The sequence below is a fragment of the Prionailurus viverrinus genome, chromosome B4 (genome assembly GCF_022837055.1).
Source record: "Prionailurus viverrinus isolate Anna chromosome B4, UM_Priviv_1.0, whole genome shotgun sequence".
NCBI lineage: Eukaryota > Metazoa > Chordata > Mammalia > Carnivora > Felidae > Prionailurus > Prionailurus viverrinus.
In genome coordinates, this window is record NC_062567.1 from 43,266,358 (window position 1) to 43,284,127 (window position 17,770).

Sequence of the window (17,770 nt, forward strand, 5' to 3'; positions counted from 1 at the left end):
TGTGGGGCTCGAACTCTCGAACCGTGAGATCATGACCTGAGCTAAATTCCGACGCTTAACCAACTGAGCCACCCAGGTGCCCCGCCAAACAGCTATTCTTAACCTAGATCTCACTGGTCTCAAAAGTCTGTGCTTGGGGTACCTGGGTAGCTTAGTCGGTTGAGACTTTAGATTTTGGCTCAGGTCATGATCCCAGGGCCTTGGGTTCAAGCCCTGCATCAGGCTCTGTACTGAGTATGGAGCTTAAGAATCTCTCCCCCCCCCCCCCCCCCCCGCCACCCCACCCTGTCCCCCTCTTCCTCTCTCTTCCCACCCTGTTCCTCTCCCCCCCGCTTGTGCACTCTCTCTCTAAAATAAAGAAAATTTAAAAATCTGTGCTCATAACCCCTGTGCTATCTGGCAGAATAATGAACTCTCCATTACTATATATGTTTAAGCAGAAGGATCCCTTTTATAACTTAGAATCAATTCTTGCAATTCATAAGAGTATGGAGGGGCAGTGTGGCATTATGGGAAAAGAGCACAGACTTGGAGTTAGTTCAGGGATGGAAAATGTCACACATTGGCCCTGTGATCTTGGGCGAGTGGCTTCACCCCTCTGAGCCCTGGTTTCTTAATCTGTAAAATAAGGATACTAATACCTACCTCAGGGAGTTAATGGGGGAGGATTAGTTTATGTGAGCAGCATGGCTTATGTGTAGCATATATTTTGTACATATTGGCTCAACAGATAATTGCGGTAATGGTGCAAAGATTCCTTCTGATTTTAACAATTATGGTCAGTGGACTTTGACCACCATCATTTTAACTTTGTACGTTTCTCTCTGTATTTTTTAACATTGTCTCTAACTCAATACTTGCTAATATCTCAATTAGAACAGAGGCTTTGGTTGCTAGACTTTATTTTGTTTACTATTTCGTATAGATCATGTGCGTATGTTTACTTTCTATGATTTTTTTCCTGTTGTTTCCTTTTCTGATGGAAAGTAGCAGTGCAGTCACCTCCTAATTTGCTCCTGTCACCTTGGAAACAAAATAAAAGTCAGTAAGCCTTTGGGGGGTTCTTGTTACTAAAATACATAGGCATTAGCGCATGACATTTATAATAACTATTTGGGGGACCTGTGGGCCAATTTGTGTGGTTTTCCCCATTTCTTGACTGTCCAGGGAGTTGAAATTATGAAAAAGTAAGATGCAGTTGGATGTGGCACTAATTTTTCCCTTGAGGAGTTTTACAAGCTAGTAGAAAAAAAAAAAATCACAATGAACTCAAAGCCTAGAATTTTAGAAGCATAGTGCATAATACCTATCATTCGTTGAATGCCTGCTTTACCATGTGCCAAGTGCTACACTAGTTGCTGTCTGTGCAGTTTCTTTTTTAATCTTCAGAAGAATCCTATGAAGGAGGTATTCAATCAGCCTTATTTTGTAGTTAAGAATGCTTAGGTATGACAGTGTTGTGGTGTAGACAACCTGTTCAATTTCCGCAGAGATTTACACTCAAGTCTGTCATATTCCAAAGACCCGGTTCTTTGCATCACACTGGAAGAGGGGGGCCATAGTCCTAGAAAACAACCATGCAGAGGAATCATTAATTGAGCTGATCCTAAAGGAACAGGTGGGAGTTGGGCAGGATGTGCTGGCTTGCATCAGGAGGGGTGGAGGAAGAGAGTCCCTAGGTGGGAGGAAAGGAGGAGCAGAGTGAGCCTGAGTATGCCAGTGTTGGGGAGATAGGGTGGAGACTGTGAGATAGCTGCTGGACCAAAGAGAGGGGTGCATCTTGAGGAGGAGGAAGAAGGAAGGTCAGAAAGCTAAACTGTGGCCAGTTCATAGATGCTTTTAAAAGCCAGGGAAAGGAATTTGGAGGTGATGTTCTAAGAAGCAATTATAGTTTTGGGTGTGTTGTAATAGAGCACAAGGTATTGGCAAGTTGAAAGCTGTGCTTTTTTTTTTTTTTTAAGTTTATTTATTTTGAGAGAGAGCACGCGCACATGTGTGTGCAAGCAGGGGAAGGGCAGAGAGGGAGAGAGAGAGAATCCTAAGCAGGCTCCGTACCATCAGCATGGAACCCATTGGTGGCGTTTGATGCAGGCTCGGCACTGGGCCTGAGCTCACAAGCTGTGAGATCATGACCCAGCCACAATCAAGAGCCAGATGCTTAACCCAGCTGAACCACCCAGGCGCCCCCAAAGCTGTGCTTTTTTGATGATTGGTATGACAGTAGCCAGAGATGGGCATACAGTTAGGAGACCATTGTAATTTTCTAGTGACGGGCTGATGAAAGTCTGGATTGGTGGGGGCACAGTCGAAGGAAGGGCAAATCTGACACATTTTCAAGGAAGAAATAACAGAACTTGACAGAGTGGATACAGGAAGTACAGGGAGTGGAAAGGAGCTATAGGGTTGTTTGCTGGGAGGAGCAGAATAATGGCAGAACTGGGAAGGGAGTGTTAACCTTAAAAATATAATTGGCAGTTATTTTACCAGCAAAAATGGTTTTGTTCAAGAATATTAAAGAATTGCAATGTGGGACCAGCAAGCTATGGCAAAACCATAGGCACCCTGAAAAACGAAGGAGAGGAACGCTCTTTTATAATGGAAAGGGGGGAGTGGGGAGGGCTGCTATAAACAAAAATGTTCATCGGACTGAACTGGGAGTTTGAAGTATAGTAGTTTTTCATAGGCTGTGTTATGACAGTGTCTCACTGTGTGGGCTGTTGCAGGCAAGGAGAAAAATCTTTCTCCCTCCTGCTAGGGTAGTGAAGTATAGTTTTCTTCCCATTGGGGTTGCAAGTTATGTTTCTTTGTGTTGGGGTCTGCACTTAACAATGGTAGGATGTGATAGATTCCCCTAATGACCTTTGATTCCATTGTATTTTATTATTTTCTTAGCATTTATTTTTTTAATGTTTATTTTTGAGAGAGAGAGAGAAAGAGAGAGAGAGAGGAGGGCACAGAGAGAGGGTGACAGAGAGAATCCCAGGCAGGCTCTCTACTGTCAGCACAGAGCCTGATGTGGGGTTCAAACTCACAAACCATGAGACCATGACCTGAGCTGACATCAAGAGTCGGACACTTAACCGACTGGGCCACGCAGGTACCCTATTTTAAATTAGGTTTTCCTTTTATTTTCCTTTTATTTTTTACAGGAAATTAATTTTTTAAATTGACCCTGCAAAACCACAGTCAGTAGTAGGAGTCATTCTGGTGCTGCACACTGAACCTTTCCTGGCCTAGCACCATTATAGTGCCCCTCTTGTCACGGAGAACAGTTAAGGTGGTACTGGGGAAGGAGTGGGGTCGGGAGTGTGGCAGGAACTAGAAGGGGCAGGTGTTTTTCAAAGTTTGCTCTGATTTTCTGACTTGATTTGCTGTGGGTCCATTGAATGCAGTGTTATAGTCATGGCAAAAGCCTCTATGCTCATGTGCTCAAACACAGATGTAATGTTTTATAAAGGGCAAGCTAATATCTTGGGTGGGAGTTGAGGGGTTTATGAATCTCCATATTACTATTTTACTGAACATGCCAAGGACCAGCTCATCTTTCTGGGTCTGTATCTTTAAACAGAGTGACTGCTAATATGAATGTACGGTACTCACGTTGGAAATTGCTACCCTCATTTAGAAGCCATTAACCTTTATGTTGATAAAATAATGTTCTTAACTGAGCATGTGAAATCTGTGCTGAACAGCTGCAGCCTTTCCGGAACACTAACTTAAAAAGTGCTCGTCATACTTTTTGAAAATCAAAAGCATGTGGGTGGGATGAAGTCACCTGAGCAATTTTCTATAATTACAACTTTCAAGGCCTTTTCCTTTGTCTTTTTCAGGCTGACTTAATACACGCACACACATGCATGCACGCACACCCCAGACGTGCAACTTACGATTTTCTTATTTTTCTCTATAGAGTTTTTGCACTTGTTTTTTGTTAAATAGTTGCAGTTCCCTAGGAAGGTATATGCTTTCTTGTTCCTTTCCTGGTTTGTTTGAAACTTTGTATTTCTGAAGACTTTGAAGCCCCCCCCCCTTATAGAGCTACCTAAAGCCTTCTGAGCCATGAGTGACCCCTTTGAAAGTATGCCTTATTGCTTTGGATCTAAACCGACCTCTCTAGGGTAACACTGGAAACCCCCAAATGCCATGGCATCCCAGAAAATGAACCAGAAAGATGTTAGAATCATCACACAACCTTTTGTATGTGACTGGGTTCCTCAATGCCCTCGTGGTCAGCAAATACTGGAATTAGAATTGTTACTCATGCCTAGGACCAACCCACACTGGGAATTAATTTCTGCATTCTGATAATTAAGGCAGGTTTGCTGCTAATGTTCCCTGAAAGAAGGGAATAGAGAAGAATATCGTTTCTATTTGTGCCTTTTAATTAACAGAGAAATGGAAGGGACAGGGTTTTAAAGAAGATTTCATGAGAGAGGATTAGTACCTGACATAGTTCAGTAGTTCTGTCATAGTTGGACACATATTGAGAATACCAGCACCAATTTTTCCAATAAGCTAACTGAAAATCTGAATTTTAGCTTCTTTTATGTGTGGAATAAAATTGTTGGCTTTCCAAAATTATTCATCAAGTGGTGCTTTACCAAAGTGATGTTAAACATGAAGTAGTGTAATATATCTGAAATACTATTTTAAGAGTCACTCATTTTTCTTTTCTTTTCTTTTTTTTTTTTTTTTTTTTTCCTTCCTAAGTAACAAAAGTTCTTCACCTAGAATAGAATTTTGGGCTTGCATTGTCTATAACATTGGTAGTTCCTTCTTGCTACTGATTAGCAGGGGTATCTTTTTCACGGAGGTTAAAATTATTAATTTCTCTGGTTATCTTTTTTCCTTTCTGTCAACAGAGGCAGTACATAGTCTTCCTGAAGGTATTTGAAAAGACCTTTGTATACATGTATAGTGCCTTGGGCCAAAGAAATGAGGCGCTATGTTACTTGTTTCAGAAGATACACTAATGCATCAAAAACAAGTGACCGGAAAAACAAACTACAGTTAGTAACCTTGTTGCTTCAAAATGAGCAAACGTTTTGGGAGAGCAAGTTCTCGCTGGACATCACTAAATAAGAATGAGTTGATGTCACACTTGGCAAGAAGCAACTCTTAAATTTTTTTTTTCCATACAAATAGTACAACATGGCGGGGAGGGGGGACTGCGGGCAAAGGGTAAAGAATTATGGGGGAAAATAAGCTAGAGAAGGAATGTGAGAATGAGTTGCTTGCTACAAAAGAATTACTGTGATATAAAAGCCATGTTTGTTTTGTCAAGAGGAATCTGAGCTGGAACTTGAACTGATGAAGGGGAGAGATGTTTACCGGTCTCCTCCTGCACTCCCTCCGAGGCCGTTGTGCGCTGATCCCTGTGGAGGGTTGTGTAACTGCCTTGACTCATTTTCAGGGAAAAATGGCCCCTGTAGCTGTTTTGGCTCAGCAGAGTGCTGCATCAAGTATAAGTGAAGAAGTCCCCAAACATAGCGATACCGAACTCAAAACATAGTTATTTTAATTAGGATTTCCAAACACTAGGAGGCAACACGGCCCACTGGAGCATGTGCCACCACCAACTTGTCCCTTCCCAGAATTCTGTGCAGCATCGGGAATTTGGACAACCTGATGCCCGATTTTACATGTTCCTAAAAGCCAGAAAATGTCAAAATTAGCCAAGTATTTATTGAAATTAGCTGGAGTTATCTGGCACAGTGAATGTCTGCGGTCCAGTGTTTCATAACAAGAGTGGGAGAGTGTGGGCTGGGGGCATTACTGGCATTTTGGGTGGACCAGCCTTCATTGTGTGGGACTGCCCTGTGTATGGGAGGATGATTAACATCCCTTTCCACTAAATACCAGTAGCGCCCCCAGTCTCTGTGACGGCCAGAGAGGCCCTCTTCTTCCCAAACCCCTCCTCACCCCAGGGCAGAACTAAATCAGTTTGTGCTTTGCAGTTTTATTAAGCGGCATGGTTTTCTTTGTAATTATTTGCTTCCCAGAGAGTTCTTAGAAAGTCTTAAGAAGTTGTGCATATATGATATAGTACAAGCTTCATTCAGATTAGATTTCATAAAAAATCTGTTGGATTTTTTTTTTCTGTTGGAAAGATGGATGGCAGGGAAGGACATCACCAGGAGAGAAGAGTGAGATGGAAGTGTCTTCTTTAGCCCATTATCGTTCCTCCAGGTCTCCAGTTCTGTGCCTGGTTCCTCTTTTTTTCTGGGAGGCAGCAAATGTGTAGTCCAGGAGTAGAGACAATGAGATAAAGTAGAGGAAGATAACAGGACAGCTGGAGGGGCGGGGGGGGGGGGGGGGAGGGCAAGTATGTGTAAGGAAAAGATTTCGATTGGGATAGAAAGGTGGAAGACGTGGAGACAATGAAAGGTGATAATGAAATTGGAGCGTTCACACAGCATTGTTAAGCTTACAACGTTGGTATTTCTGGGACAGTTTTGTGTACCACAGATCTAGAACTTGCAGAGGAAAAACCCACCTGGGATCATTAAATCAGTTGAAGACTTTCACATGCATGTTGAGTTATGGTATTTATTGGTTTTTTTTCATAGGTTTGAGTTTTTAGCCTCACCTTGGAGAGACTGTGTGCTTCTAGGGACTTAGCCAGCGATTTAGATCCACTGTCAGCTGTTGCTTTCATTACAGGTTTCCTGAGCTTAGTTCATGGAGTCACTGACTGAAAGAGACATACTTTTCCATTCATCTGGACTTGCTGAAAATAATACAGTGCTTTACTGGAAAAGCTAAGCATAAACGTTGGCCAAATAGTAGCATACAAACTAACCAAATTAAATGGTATTAAATAAGAGGTGCAAACAGAGGGAAGTTTTGAGAAGTGTGAACAAAAATCGCACTGATCTTCATTATCAGTCATTCCTTAACTTAAAACTTTGGATTTCTACCAGAGCTCAATTGAGTATAAGAACATTCCTTTTAACGCTTCCAAACCTTTTAAATGAGCTTTGAAGACACTGAGTTGCGTGCATATCGCTGACTTTTTAGCCTTCTCACTAGTTGTCAAACACTCTGCTGGTCTTTCTTCTGTGGAGGTCTTCTCTTTGTCCCAGGCTATCTTTCTGAGCAGCCAGTGTGTCATTCACTCTCTAACTGTCTAGAATTGTCTAGTATTGCTAACTCTTAGCATGAGTAGAATTACCTTGGCACCACGTGGCTGGAGAAGGGTATGTTTTCCTGAATGGCTCTCATGGTAACTGAGGATGGAACTGTGGTGGTGTCAGAAGCCCTTGTGGGAGGCAGAACCATAGCTTCCATCGGGTTTGCAAAGGGGTCTCAGACCTGAAAGATTTTAAGAATTACGGCTGTGGCTAGAGAACCTTGTCCCCAGTAGAGATTGCCAACTGCTACCTAATTTTTTTTTTTCATTTGGAATATTTCAGCATATAGCAAAAATAACAAACACCTGAATCTTCATTTACCAACTTTGTCAGACTTTAGTATTTTACCATATTTGTTTGATATTTTTTGCCCCCCCAAAGAAAAACATTTCAAATAACTTCAAGTGCCCTTCACCACTTTTTGTGACCCTCCCTAACATTTTTTCTCCTTTCCTCTCTATAGGGAATCAATGATCTGACTGGTGTTCATCATGCCCACACATTTTTTTCGTGGCTTTACCTTATACTCCATATTTATACAACTCTAAACAGTATCTAATATTCTTTTATATGTTTTGACTTAGTATAAATCTCATTCTGTTGTATGTATCCTATATATATACTTCTGTAACTTTTTTTTAGCTTATACTTTTGAGATTTATCCATGTTGATATACACCTCATTTTGACTGCTGTATTGTGTTCCACTGAATGACTGTTTCACAATTCACTTATCCATTGTCCTGTTAATGTTTGAGTTGTTTCAGATTTTTTCATTATCGAACAGTTTGTTAGTGGGCATGCTTGTACGTGTCTCCTCATGCACATGTATGAAAGTTTTCCCTAGGGTATGTAACTAGGAATAAATTACTGTTTAGTCTGGGACAAATCTTTTCAGCTTTACTAGATACTATGAAATTATTCTTTACGGTGCTTATGCTGATTTATATCCTTACTAGCTATGTTTGAGAGTTCTTGTTGTTCCACATCCTCAATAAAACTGATATTGTCCCAGCTGTTCTTTGTTTACTGATTAATTTAAAGACAGCACTGTGCATAGCAACCATCTCAAACACAGGGTCAGATGCAAACTTATTTTTTTTTTATACCAGGCTTCCTCCTTTAAAGGAATTGTCGCTTTCAGAGTTACAAATCCAAGATAACCAAACAGAGGGGTATTTTGCCCGTGTTTATTTTTTAAAATAGTATTTCTTTTTTTTCACGATCATAAAATGGAAATATGATTATTTTAGATAATTTGGGAAACAGATTTACAAAAAAAACCTAAAAATTCCACCACTTAGATATAGCTTTGTTAACATTTTGCTATGTATTTCCTTCTGGCGTAAACATATATGTGATACACATTTACTCTGCATTGAGAATTGTGCTGAATTTGTCATTTTATATCACAGTTTCATTTAAAATTATATTGTGGGATTTCCCATGTCATGGAATATTATTTGAAAACACCATTTAATAGCTGTATAACATTTAATCTCCCCTTAGAGGAAATTTTTATATTAAAATATACTGTAGTAAACAGTCTTGGTATATAAATCTTCTTCTGAGTTTCAGTCTGTTTCAGGGGGGTAGATTTCCTAGAAGTCAGTAAATATTTATGGAATTAGACTGAATAGATTATAAGCAAAGCATCCAGGGAAGAAAAAAAAAAAGTAGCCAAAAGAGAGGAAAACAGGAGATGTTTCCAGGAGTGTTAGATGGGGGGTAGGGGGGAGTCATCAGATCTATTAATTTAACTTCTCTCATAGTTGAATTCAGTGGCAAATCTGTCTCTTTCCCGAATTTGGAGACCCTTCTCTTAATAGGGACCATGTTAGAGGTAAACTCTATCCTACCGTGGACACCAGAGAGTTGGTTGTGCATTATAGTGTTCAAAGATTATAGGATCTTAGAATTGGAAGGAAATCTTTAACGTTTTATCATTCTGGTTGCAGAGCCCCTGAGTTGAGTGTATTTTATAGACTATTTCATCAAAGTAGACTTCTAGCCTTGACTTGCTTTACATCTAACCCCACACAGCTCATTGTCATACAGGGCAATTTGCTCCTTTATTGGACAGCTTTGATTTGTTCAGCATGGTTCTTTTACTTAAATCCAAAGATTTTCTGTAACTTTCATTTGCTGTTTACTTTGTTCTTTTAATGAACGGCTCTCTGAAAATAATTCTGGAAATATTTTACCTTTACATGTTTATCTCTTAGCTTCTACTATAATTAATATGAAAACAAACATATGTTTGACCCACTTTTAGCCTTTGTTTTTTTCCAAGGTACAATTTATCTTTATTGTAAAAATGATATATGTGAACATAGGCAAGATAGAAAAACTTTACACATATTTTTATATGTGGTGGACCCTAAAGTTCTGGAGTGTTTGTAGAATATATTTCATCTTAATATGTGGTGGACAGAAAAGTTCTGGAGTGTTTATAGAATATACTTCTCATTTTATTACTGTTTATTAGAAGCTGCATATGAGCAGTGATTTTGGTGTATACACAATGCCAGTTCTCTGCTAATAATAACAACCTTTTTCTTCCCATCTGTCTGTCTCGCTTTTTTTTTTTTTTTTTTTTTTTTTTTTTTTTTTTTTTGGTGCCCAGAGGTGTTAACATAAATTATCTCCTTTAATCTCTGCCCAACCTCTTAGGGTAGGCATTTTCCTCTTAGCAGATAAGGCTCAGAGAGGTTTCAAGACCTCTCCTGTCACACAGCTGTTAAAGGTAGGGCCAGCATTTCAACTCAGGTCTAATTCCAAAACCTTTTTATTTAGCCAGTTTGCCTGTCTGCCTCTTGAACGTATGTTAATTTCATAATAAAATCAGATGTGTTTCCGTTCAAAAGATGTTCGTGTCTTTGGGTCTCTCAGTTAGTGTATCACATCGGTAGCGTGTGATACCTCTACTTGCTTCCCTCTCATCATCCCTGTTGCTCTTGCCTTGGTTTAGACACACCAGAGATTTTCTTCCCCTGACTGCCCATCTCTCCCTAGTGCCCTACGGGGCTTCTTCCTGTTTCTGGGGAAAGTGAAGCACAGAATGAGAAAAGAGTAACAAATGACCACATAATTTTTTTTTTTCCTGAATATTATCAACTGATACATTCGGTAAAGGAGGATGTTTTCACAGCTGTGTGCTTCAGGGATGGTGGGAAAAGTTTGCATTTTTATTGCTTGAATATCTTCTACAACAAAGGCACATGCTTGATGGACTTGGAATGTGAAAACCTGTTCTCTCAGTCAGCCCTGTGATAGTGATCTTTGTGTTTATGGTCACACTGGGATTCAGATATGTTATCTCCATGAACTTCAGACCAGAGGTCAGAAAACCAAGGAGTGAACTTGCTGAATATATGATTTAATTACCCTAGATCAATCAAGTTTTGACTTAGTGATGACGGGATATACTGTGTGCATATTTTATGTAGTTGCTAGGGGAAAGGAACAAAGTTTAATACTTGGTTTTGTTGACCTTTGGTATCACTTTTATCTTGTAGTTCCATATAAAACTGCCTTTGCCAAATATTCAAAAGGCTGCAGTCAAGTGATTTATAGATAAAAACCTCATTCACTACTTGCATAAGAAGAGCCCATATCTTCAAATATGGGTGACGTAAGTTTACTTTAGAGACGGGAATGAGTTCATTTCTTTGGAGAGATATGAACAGAATGTCTCTTACTCCAGTGAGAAATAAATTTAAATCAGGACTTTGCTCAGAGGAAGTGGAATGGGGTAACCGGGCAGTTGAGCCTTCAGAAGTTAGGGATCTTTAAGCAAGGCCCAAGGGGTACACCAATTGTGTATTGTGGCACTCATCCAGATAGGAGCATTCCTCAGTACTCTGTAGGGAATGGCAAACATCTATGGAGAACTACTTTGTATATGGCTGTAAGGTGCTTATGTGCCTTGGGTCTTTCAGAGACCTGGGAAGAAAGCAGGAACGTTGATAATAATACACAAAAAGGATTCTATGGTAAGTGCCAATAATGAGCCTTCAACCAAGTGTATTCCAGAGATACAGCCCATAAAAAGTATGATTTATTTATAAAAGGGCTATGTTGCTACTGAATACTTTTTGACATTTTAATTCCAAAGTATAGTCAAATCTCAAATAAGCAAAACTGCCTTAACCGTAAGTCAAGAAGAAAATGCTATTTTAAATTAATTCCTCAAGTAAGTTGCCAAATAATGGACACTAGAATTTCAGGAATTAGCAACTCTGGCTCTCATGGTTTGGCTACTGTATTATCTCCCTTAAATTATAGCAATATTTCTGTCACCCAAAATCATTCATGTACAATATTTTTCTTTCTGTGAACTCCAGTACATATTTCCATCATGTGATTTGTTGCCATGATTATTATTACTATTAACTCTACTTGCTTTGTATGGGGGATGATAAAATCCGCCTTTTAAAGTCGTGCTGGCAGTTAAATAAGGTAAAATACATTACATGGTCAGCACAATGCTTGGCTAAGGGGATGCCATCATTAACGTTAACTATTGTTTTTCTCACTCGTGAAATATAATGCTTTATCTGACACCTGACATAGAGTTACATTTTAGTAAATTGTCACAATATTGGCTTATTGTTTACAAAGAGACTTAACATGTGAAAATATGTCAAGGAAACCTAACTCAAAATTATAGTCAAGAAATCATGAAGGTTGCCCTCTTGTGCACATAACACTCGTTAGGACTTGCGTAGTCCAACAGGAAGAAGGAAGATTTCCTCTGGACCGAGCAAGCTGCCTTTCGCCTACAGCCCATCAGACGCTACCACCTCCAGCCACCTGCAGCCAATGAGAAGGCACCACCACTTTGAACGCTTATTTTTTTCCCCAGTGAGCTTTTCTTTAAAACAACCCTCCCAACTTCTTTTTCTCCATAGAAAGACGCTCTCCTCCTTTGTTGCCCAGACTTGCCTGTGGTTCGCCATAGTTTGCTTGTTCCAAATTGAAGTTCCTCTGCTATTCCCTAATAAACTCGATTTTGCTGGCTGAATCACTTACCTTTTTCTTCTGAGAGGTTGACAAACATACATTATCTCATTTAATTCTCTCTGCTACTTTCAAGGTATACAGTATTACCCTTAGTTCACTGATAGAGAAATTAAAGTTAAGTGTATCGGTCAAATTTCAAAGTGATAGTGAATAGCTTCCAGAATCTCTAGAAGAGCTCTAGAATCAGATTTTGGGTCACCTACCTAAGCATAATGGCCAAAATCGTGCCACAGAACTTAACCATTGAGGTCACTACTGCTGTTATGACCAAACACTTTGGCATGCCCTGTATCACAAACAGTGCTGGCTGGCAGTGTAGACTGAACTTTGCCACTGGTTCTGCTTCTGTTGTTACCTCAGAAACCCTGTTTTTCCAGAAACAGTTGTCACCAGGGAATGTACCTTGTAGAAGGTCCCTATTATGCAACATTTGCTCCCCATTTAGAGTCAAGGGTGGATGCATCGATTGGTGGGACTTCTGTCATGTGCTTGTATTTGAGCTGCAGGGCAGATGGGGAAGAGGCCCTTGGTTCTTCAGCTTCTCTGTGTAATGGGCAAGTAGGCTCTCATATGTGACACTTTGCTTTATTGCAGTTCCTTGGGTCTTACCTCTGTATACAGAAGGAATATTCTATATTTCCTGTTAATTGTATATGAGCAGAATAGAAATTGAGATTGTTTTCCCTATTAGTAGGAAATCAGGTTTTTTTCTAAAATCTATCTTGTTCCTAGTAATTATCTGTTATCAATCAGCCATATTGCCTCGACTTTTTAAACTGTTAACAAATGAGAACTTTCTACCTGATCAGGGTGTGTTCTTCAGTATAAACAGTCCCATATTTCCCATAATCCATTAGAGTGCAGGGTATGTAATCCTTCAGGGAAACCATGAGGTAATACCCACAAGCAGGGTGACTCCTTGAAGCAACACAGTCGTGGCTTTAGTATTTCAGACGTTTTTGGTTGCATCCTTTTCTTGTTACTTCATTTGTTTTTATTTAAAGCGAACCTGCGATTGATCGTTCTGAAAACCTAAAAAAAAAATTTGGGGTCCCCAGTGTGATTGCTCTTGACTCTAAAGGTAGCCTCCCCTCAGTCTTGGTGTGCCTTGCAAAGTCTGTATTTTTAAGAAGTTGTGTATATTTCAAACTACTATAAGTAGCATTACGTGTTAAAATGCAGTTTTTAAGAGAACATGTTCAGTTCCTCAAAGCAAACTCTTTTTAGAGGGAAGGATCCTTTGGTGCTCCAACCAACCATCCTCACTTTGTCTGGAAAGCTGCCGTTTTGATATTTCAGCAAGTGGAGAACACCAGGGTGTGGTGAACACTAGCTGCCAAATTGTAGGGAGGACTCAGGTGCTCCATTTTATAGGCTGGCATTCGTACCTCCAGACACGTGAGACAGAGTGGACTTCCTGTGTTCATTCACTGAGAGATGTTGAAGGTTGCGACCTCTGAACTGTGAGTGTGTGTGATAGACTACATTTATTTTTATACTCAGAGGAAGGGTCTTCTGAATTTAAATATGTTCCTTTCTGCAAAGAATTCTAAATTAGTCTTGGTCCTGTAATTAAAAAAAAAAAAAAACCTGGTCTAGCAGTGTAGAATAATATTTTATCTTCCTTCTCATAGAAACATGAAGTTTTCCAAGTTTGGAAGAAACCATGGTTCAACTCATTCAGTTTTCAGAGAAAGAAATAAGATCTACTGTTCTCTCGATTTATCCTTTTATATTTTAGATTTTGTTCTCTACGGACCACCTTTTTCTTTTTTTTCTTGGCTGCTTTATTAGAGGGGTAGTGTGGAATATTTTTGCTTAGCAAAAATGGAAATCTATCCACTTGACTCTTTTTATTGTGGTAAAATATACATAACGTAAAATTTATCACTTTCACCCTTTTTGAGAGTATGATTCAGTGGCATTAAGTATATTCATATTGTTGTACAACATCACCACCATCCTTTTCCATCATTCTTAACTGAAACTGTATACCAGTTAAACAGTCACTTCCTATTCCCTCCTCCCCTGAGTGCCTGGCAACCATTAATCTACTTTTTTTTTTTCCTCCATCAATTTGACTATTCTGTGTACATCATGTAAGTGGAATCATACCGTATTTGCCCTTTTGTGTCTGCCTTATTTCACTTCGTATGATGTTCTCAAAGTTCATCCATGTTGTAGCATAGGTCAGAATTTCCTTCCTTTTTAAGGCTGAATAATATAAATAGTAAGTATTTGCCACGTTTTGCTTATTTTTTCATCCATTGCTAGATGCTCAGATTGCTTCTATGTCTTAACTACTGTGAACATGAATGTACAAATGTCTTTTCAAGACCCCGCTTTCAGTTCTTTAGGGCATGTACACACAAGTGGAACCACTGGTAATCATATGATAATTCTGTGTTTAATTTTTTGAGGACCTGCCATGCTATTTTCCATAATGACTCTACCATTTTCATTCCCATCAACGGTGCCCAAGGGCTTCACTGTCTCTACATCCTCACCAACACTTGTTTTCTGGTTTTGTGTTAATTTGTTTTGTTTTTTGATAGCAGCCATCCTAATGAGTGTGAGGTTTTGATTTGTGTTTCTCTTATGACTAGTGATGCTAAGCATCATTTCATGTACTTATTGGCCATTTGTATATCTTCTTTGGAGAAATGTCTACTCAGGTCTTTTGACTATTTTGAATTGTTTTTGTTTTTTTTTTATGTTGAGTTTTATGAGTTCTCTGTATATTCTAAGTATTAATCCTGTATCAGATATGTGGCCTTTGCAGATATTTCCTCCCATTCTGTGGGTTTCTTTTGTTACTCTATTGATAGTGCCTTTTGGTATACAAAGTTTTAAGTTTTTCATAAAGCCCAGTTTGCCAATTTTTCTTTTGCTGCCTGTATCTTTGGTGTCATATCAAGGAAATCATTGCCAAACCCAATGTCATGAACCTTTTGCCCTGTGTTTTCTTCTATGAGTTTTATGGTTTTAGGTCTTTGATAAAATTTGGGCTAATTTTTGTATGTGGTGTTAGATAAGACTTCAACTTAATTCTTTTGCTTGTGGAGATCCAGTTTTCTCAGCACCATTTGTTGAAAAGACTCTGCTTTCCCCTATTCAATGGTCTTGGCACCTTCATACAAAATCGCTTGACCATGTAGGTCAGGGTTTATTTCTGGGCTTTCTATTCTATTCTATTCTATTGATCTCTACATCTGTCTTTATGCCAGTACCATACTGTTTTGGTTACTATAGCTTTGTGGTAAGTTTGAAATGAGGAAAGCGTGAGTCCTTCAGCTTTGTTTTTCTTTTTCAGGATTGTTTTGGCTATTGGAAGTCCTTTGAAATACCATATGAATTTTAGGATGGGTTTTCTATCTCTGCAAAAAAACGTTGGAATTTTTATAGGGGTTGCAGTGAATCTATAGATTACTTTGGGTGGTATTGTGAACTCAATACCAACAAAACCCACAAATAATCCAATTAAAAATGGGCAGAGGACCTAAATAGACATTTTTGCAATGAAGACAGATGGCCAACAGGCTTATGAAAAGATGCTCGACAGCACTAATCATCAGGGAAATGCAAATTAAAAATACAATGAGATATTTTTATACCTGTCAGAATGGCTAAAATAAAATACATAAGACATAACAGGTGTTTGCAAGGCTGTGGAGAAAAGGGAACTCTTGTGCACTGTGGTGGGAATACAAATTTGTACAGCCATTGTGGAAAACACTATGGAATTTCCTCAAAAAAACTAAGAATAGAGTTACCATATAATCCAGTAATTCTACCACTGGGTAGTTATCCAAAGAAAACAAAAGCACTAATGTGAAAAGATATATGCACCCTTATGTTTATTGCAACATTATTTACAATAGCCGAGATATGGAGGTAATCCAAGTGTCCATTCCTAGATGAATACACACACACACACACACACACACACACACACACACGAATGTTAGTTATAAAAAAGAATGAAATCTTGCCATTTGCAACAGCATGGATGGACCTTAGAGGGTTTAATGCTAAGAGAAACAAGTCAGTTAAAGAAAGACACATAGTATATGATATCACTCATATGTGGAATTTAAGAAACAAACACATAAATAAAACAGACAAAAAACAGATCCTTAAATACAGAGAACAAACTGGTAGCTGCCAGAGGGTGTGTGGGGGGGAGGGGCGATGGATGAAATAAAGAGGATTAAAAGAACACTTAGCTTTTCTTTTTCCTAATAACTTAATGTCACGTCAGCTAACATACAGCATATACAGTATGGTCTTGGCTTCGGGAGTAGATTCCCGATTCATCACTTACATACAACACCCAGTGCTCATCCCAATAAGTGCCCTCCTCAGTGCCCATCTCCCATTTTCCCAGCCCCATCAACCCTCAGTTTGTTCTCTGTATTTAAGAGTCTCTTATGGTTTGCCTCCTTCTCTGTTAGTAACTTATTTTTCTTTCCCTTCACCTATGGTCTTCTGTTAAGTTTCTCAAATTCCACATATTAGTGAAAATATGTATCTTTCTTTGACTTATTTCACTTAGCATAATACCCTCCAGTTCCATCCATGTTGCTGCAAGTGGCAAGAAGATTTCATTCTTTTTAATTGCCAAATAGTATTCCATTGTATATGTATGCCACATCTTCTTTATCCATTCATCAGCTGATGGACATTTCGGCGCTTTCTGTTATTTAGCTATTGTTGATAGTGCTGTTATAAACATTAAGGTACATGTGCCCCTCTGATACTCCGGTATCCTTTGGATAAATTCCTAGGAGTGCTATTGCTGGGTTGTAGGGTAATTCTATTTTTAATTTTTTGAGGAACCTCCACGCAGTTTTCCAGAGTGGCTGCACCAGTTTGCACCCACCAACAGTGCAAGAGGGTTCCTCTTTCTCCACATCCTCGTCCACATCTATTGTTGCCTGAGTTGTTAATTTTAGCCACTCTGACCAGTGTGAGGTGGTATCTCAATGTGGGTTTGATTTGTATTTCCCTGATAATGAGCAGTGTTGAGCATCTTTTCATGTGTCTGTTGGCCATCTGGATGTCTTCTTTGGAAAAGTGTCTATTCATGTCTTCTGCCCATTTCTTCACTGGATTATTTGTTTTTTGGGTGTCGAGTTTGATAAGTTCTTTATATTTTTTAAATACAAACCCTTTACCCAATATGTCATTTGCAAATATCTTCTCCCATTCTGTTTGTTGCCTTTTGGTTTTGCTGATTATTTCTTTTGTTGTGCAGAAGATTTTTATCTTGAGGTCCCAATAGTTCATTTTTGCTTTTATTTCCCTTGCTTTCGGAGATATGTCAAGTAAGAAGTTGCTGCGGCTAAGGTCAGAGAGGTTGTTGCCTGTTTTCACCTCTAGGATTTTGATGGTTTCCTGTCTCACACTTAGTTCTTTCATCCATTTTGAATTATTTTTGTGTATGGTATAAGAAAGTGGTCCAGTTTCATTCTTCTGCACGTAGCTGTCCAGTTCTCCCAGCACCATTTGCTAATGGCTAAAGAGACTGTCTTTTTTCCATTGGATACTCTTTCCTGCTTTGTTGAAGATTAGTTGGCCATACAGTTGTGGGTCTAATTCTGGGTTCTCTGT

At 39.1% G+C, this 17,770-nt stretch overlaps 1 protein-coding gene and 1 long non-coding RNA gene across 5 annotated transcripts in view; one reads left to right on the forward strand and one right to left on the reverse strand.

The window, feature by feature from the left end:
• Positions 1-17,770, forward strand: part of BORCS5 (BLOC-1 related complex subunit 5) — a 98,527-nt gene that overhangs the window by 33,661 nt on the left and 47,096 nt on the right. The gene's annotated exons all lie outside the window — the stretch shown is intronic.
• On the reverse strand, positions 936-12,303 carry LOC125169705 (uncharacterized). Of its 2 annotated transcripts, none has more exons than XR_007153773.1 (4): positions 12,167-12,303; positions 7,175-7,314; positions 1,307-1,564; positions 936-1,023 (listed from the first exon to the last, which is right to left on the reverse strand). It is a non-coding gene; the product is annotated as an uncharacterized LOC125169705 (long non-coding RNA). The 2 variants fall into 2 exon arrangements; XR_007153774.1 differs by having other exon boundaries at positions 956-1,023; positions 1,474-1,564.